Raw genomic sequence first — 6000 nt, forward strand, 5'->3', positions numbered from 1 at the left:
CTGTTTTGCACTCTTGACATTTTAGAGTGTCCCCCTTCATTGCTGTGCACTTTTTTTCTGCAGAGTGGCTGATTGGTAGTTTGTACCAACAAAAGATTCTCTGAGTTTTGGTATTTTTTTGTATTTCCCATTCATTTCCTATGTCGGTCATTTTTGACCGCGAAGGAGCCAAGTATGACTTTTTTTTCTCGACCCTTTAACATAATCGAATCATGTCCATGATTTTTTAGCGTGTTCACATAGCTACTGCGACAAAAATCACCAAATGTCCATTCCGATGAAGAAAAAAAAAATTCAAAACGTAAAATTTTGTCATTTGAAATGTTCCAGCTGAGAAATAATAAATGATGTTAGATATAATATATTTGACAGCGGAGGTTGGAGGTTATCACATCGAAATATGCCCCTGACCTTCTCGGGAAGGTCAACTTTTGGAGCCCTGGAGGTCCGATGTGTTTTCATGCTTCACCTCAGGGTGAAAAAGGAGATTTGGTTTCTGCACACATTTTACATTACATATACTGCATAAATAGTAAGACTAGTATAGAAGCATTCTCTGTGGATTTGACATTTGATAAAGGGTCACAAATGCCAGTAGGCGATATATGGATTCTAACACTGATTCTAACAACTATTGATATGTCTGAGTCTTCAGGGTCAAGTGTAAAATATCAAAGATGAAACAACATTCGTGTGTTTTTAGTTCAGTATCTTCCATTTCAGGCTGACCGAGTGTGAAGCCCAAAGAGATATCCTCTGAGCGGATTGGGGCTCGGGAGAGAGCGCACGGAAGCGCTGATAATGAAATATGGGCTCCTTCAAGAACAAGATAAGAGCGGTTCTGCGCGGGGGTCTCGGGGCTATCAGCGCCACAGGATCAAATGCATTTCGGTATACATGACTTTGACCATCTCGCACCATTACGTACATATTACTCAGCGGCCGGCCGCTTCATCTGTGAGTAGATCTTCAAGGTCTGCTTAAGAGCAATGAATACGAGATGAGACCGGCGTCTGAGCGCCTTCTCACAATCAAACTCAAGCATGAGAGCAGAATTTGGTCATGATCTGAGGTTACAAATCCTTCCAGGGAAAAACCTCATGTTACTTTCCTGAATCTGTTGCTAAGCTGAGATACAATACAACAACTGTTATGAATTATTGAGTAAACATAATGTGGTTTATGCAACTGCTACAATAACAGATAATAATGTGTCAAGTTTATTATAATATATAATATTTATTATATAAAACAAAAAAGAATTTCCCGTTCATTTCGATGGCAGTTGCCTGGCAGGTGCAGGATGCCTGTTTCTAAATGTAAAAGTTATAGTTTTTGCCTATGTGCTTAAAACAGCCAACGAAAAGAAATAATATTCTATATTTAAGTGATTCTCAACCTCAAGACTTAAAATGATTTAAAGGGTTAGTTCACCCAAAAATGAAAAAAATGTCATTTATTACTCACCCTCATGTCGTTTCACACCCGTAAGACCTTCGTTAATCTTCGGAAAGCAAATTGAGATATTTTTGTTGAAATCCGATGGCTCAGTGAGGCCTGCATAGGGAGCAATGACATTTCCTCTCTCAAGATCCATAAAGGTACTAAAAACGTAATTAAATCAGTGGTTCAATATTAATATTATAAAGCGACGAGAATATTTTTGGAGCGCCAAAAAAAACTAAATAACGACTTATTTAGTGATGGCCGATTTCAAAACACTGCTTCAGGAAGCTTCGGAGCATAATGAATCAGTGTGTCGAATCAGCGGTTCGGCACCAAAGTCACGTGATTTCAGCTGTTTGGCGGTTTGACACGCGATCCGAATCATGATTCAACACACTGATTCATTATGCTCCGAAGCTTCATGAAGCAGTGTTTTGAAATCGGCCATCACTATATAAGTCGTTATTTAGTTTTTTTTGGCACACCAAAAATATTCTTGTCGCTTTATAATATTAATATTGAACCACTGTACTCACATGAACTGATTTAAACATGTTTTTTAGTACATTAATGACATTTTAATGTTTGAGAGGAAATGTCATCTTGAGAGAGGAAATGTCGTTGCTCCCTATGAAGGCCTCACAGAGCCATCGGATTTCAACAAAAATATCTTAATTTGAGTTCCGAAGATGAACGAAGGTCTTACGAGTGTGGAATGGCATGAGCGGGAGTAATAAATGACAGAATTTTCATTTTTGGGTGAACCAACCCTTTAAAACAAATTTAAAAAAGAGAAAAAAACAACAAGAAACTATGACATTTCTTATTTTAATCGACCTCCTTACAGCTAAATCTTATAACTGAGCTAGATCGGATGAAATCCCCACGTCAGAAATGTCAAATCCGATGCTGGATCTTGTCAAAAGATATCATTTTTTTCTGGTGTCCAAAACCAGTAAAACCTGTTAGCAGAAAGTCTTGTCAGGTTCCTCAAAACTCTATTAACAGTCTTCTATCAGACAGAGTTTGACTGAGAGAGAGCCAGAGAAGAGCAGAAGCAGGTGATGATGATTGATTGATCTTAGTTGTGTATGTTTCAATGCTCAGAGTTCGTCTGACCAATACAAATCCAACAAGTGTTATTATACCAAGGGAAAAACGATGGAAAATGACCACTTCACAACATCGTCCTGTGACGTTAAAAACCTTGAAATGGAGACATGTCGATGGAGGTATGTCAAGCTCTAAAATATTTTATCGTGAAGAAATTGTTTATAAAATAAATTACTTACATCTCTTAAATCACGAACATTGGAAAATCTCTAGGGCCTTTGAATGTTTTGTTGTGGTCAGTGGCGGGATCATGTTTTGACCGTGTAATGTTTTGACCAACAGAGGGCGCTGCTCGCTATTGCAGCTTCAACTCGTGTTATTATTATGCGTCTTCCTCTACTCATTACGTGAGTAATTTTGTCATTGAGAACGACAGCAAGAGTCTTGTCATCGTGTCATCTGCTTCAAAGTAAGGCACAAAATAACATATAAAGTCTTAATGTATCTTAACTTGGCACACAGGTAAACTGAGAAAGCGCGCGCAGGTTTATACATCACACGGCGTCTTCAGACGTATCTGTCCTTCATACATTGTGCAAGTTCAAAATAGCACTGTAAATGCGCGTTCATACTCACAACCCTTCTCAAAATCCATGTTTTCTGTTCCATCCCGTTTTTGAACAAAAAAGGCGTCCTGGATGTGAAATGAGGCCGTAGTGTGAGGTATGAACCGTCAAGCAAGACGTGGTTTGGTAAACTTTACTGACGTAAAGTCAGTTAGCTTAATAAATTGTTCATGAATTCATATTTATGAATTAATGATGAACATGTCCCCATAATCATAGTAAAATGTCTTCATTGACCAAGCAACTGCAACATAGGCATTTCCTTTCAATATATAAGTCAAATTTGAGAAATTACAGCATACAGTATCCACCCAGGTGAAAAAAATACTATAGTGTTTTTGAACCATACTATAGTAAATTGTAGTATACTGCATGTATTATAATATTTACAACACTTTAATGAATGCTACAGAATACTGTAGTATTAACTTTAGTGAACTGATAAAGTGTTTTAAATACTGTCATATACTTTAGTTTTTACTATAGTAAACTGTAGTGTATTGCAGTATAATATACCCTAAAGTTGTAGAAAACTTAGTACAATATTGGGTAAAGTAATTTGTTTATATTACTATAGTTGTTATATTATCACAGCAACTATAGAATTACCACAATAAATTAATTCAAGTACTTTACTATAGTATGGTTCAAAAACACTATAGTATTTACTATAAATTACTATAGTATTTTTTCACATGGGCAGATAAGTGTATTTGGGGTTATTTAAACTAATAATGACTTAATAAGCATGAATAACAGTTCATAAAAATGATGTTAATATGTTCATAATGTGGGGGCTGCCATTGTCTTTATTAATAGTAGTTTTAATCCGTAATAACATTGGACATTCCAGTGGTACAGTGACTAATTGGTTGTGATTGCAATTATATATTTATTTAACCCTTGTGCTGTGTTGAAAACCCTATCACACTTGTGGTGTTCCTGGTCAAAAATGACCGGCCTGCAAGAAAATTGCTTATAAATCTCTTGTTATGTTACCTTATCACCAAATACTGGATTCAATCTTTGTCAGCTTGTTTTCTTTCAATTAGGACACGTTTTGTATTTATTTTTGGAACAGGTTGATCGTAGGCCTTATTTATCTGAGCTTATGTACCTCAGTTTTTGAGTGAAAAAAAAAAAACATTATTTGTGGATAATTAGGTAACATGACACCTTCATAATCTTGACATGACACGTGTCATGAATATGAAGGAGGTTTTATGCATGTTTATGACAACTGTCATTACATGTCATTCACTCAATTATGTCATTTTTAATGCAAAGATGACATTGTTTGAGATGTCTTTGTTACGACAACTTGACATAAACCAACACATCATAACCTGTCAGTGTCTTTGTCATGACAACGAGACATTAGCAAAACATCATAACCTGTCATAAACATGACATAGCAGATTAATTATCAAACTTAAAAAACTACTTAGCTTTATGGGTTATCATTACATTACATTATTTTGGTAACACTTCAGTATAGGGAACACATATATAAACGATTAACTATGACTTTTCCCTCAATAAACTCTTAATTTACTGCTTATTATAGTTAATTGTTAGGTTTAGGTATTGGGTAAGATTAAGAATGTAGAATAAGATCATGCAGAATAAGGCATTAATATGTGCTTTATAAGTACTAATAAATAGCCAATATTTTAGCCATATGAATGCTAATAGTAATAAGCAACTAGTTAAAAGACCCTAAAATAAAGTGTTACCATTATTTTATAACAGTGTCATCTTTTTTACAAAATTTGAAATTGTCTATTATCTGACCTTCTGTTGGAGGAAACTTAAAAAAACAAAAAACAAACAAACAAAAAAAAAACATGAAATGAAAAATAGTCATGACGCTGTTATAAAATTATTTGTCAGAGTATTGTCACTTAATGACATTTTCATGACAAGTTCAATTTGTACCACTGTACTTGAGCTCAAGATACATATTCATGACACTATTATAATGGCCTCATGACAGCCAATGTCAAAACCAACCACATGACAGTTTAATGTAATGTTAACCCATAAAGCTAAATGATGTCAAGTTGTCATGACAAAGACACTGACAGGTTATGATGTATTGGTTTATGTCAAGTTGTCATAACTCGGACATCTCAAACAATGTCATCTTTGCATTAAAAATGACATAACTGAGCGAATGACACTTAATGACAGTTGTCATAAACATTCATAAAACCTCCTTCATATTCATGACACGTGTCATGTCATGATTATGAAGGTGTCATGTCAGTCTTATGCACACCCCTTCAAGTGTTACCGATAATTATTTGTGGATAATTTTGTCAATTTTCCATAAAATATGAAAAAGAAAAATTCAGTCTTTTTGTCAACTTGTTTTCTTTAAATTAAGACAGGTTTTGTATTTATTTTTGAAACTGATTGATCGTAGGACTCACTGATCTGAGGATAAAGTTCATCTCTGTGCAAAAGAAAGCCTGTAATACTCAAAACAGTTTGTTAGCGTACACGAACGTGCGCGAATGTGCACGGATGCACGAGTATGCATGTATCCACACATGCAGAGGTTTATTTTTGCAAGCCCACATTGACATATGCGAACACGAACATGATGAACACGCTCCTGAATACTAATTTTGTTTCTGATTTTTGACTCCCCCATTCATTTTCAATGGGTGGCCATTTTTGACCAGTATAAGCTCAGATCAGTGAGTCCTACGATCAAACGGTTTCAAAAATAAATACAAAACCTGTGCTAATTTAAAGAAAACAAGGTGACAAAAAGATTGAATATTGTTAATAAAATATTGGTGTAACAAGTGATTTATAAGCCATTTTTTTTACTCATAAACTGAGGTACATAAGCTCAGATAAATAA

The sequence above is a fragment of the Megalobrama amblycephala genome, linkage group LG14, assembly GCF_018812025.1.
Source record: "Megalobrama amblycephala isolate DHTTF-2021 linkage group LG14, ASM1881202v1, whole genome shotgun sequence".
Classification (NCBI taxonomy): Eukaryota; Metazoa; Chordata; class Actinopteri; order Cypriniformes; family Xenocyprididae; genus Megalobrama; species Megalobrama amblycephala.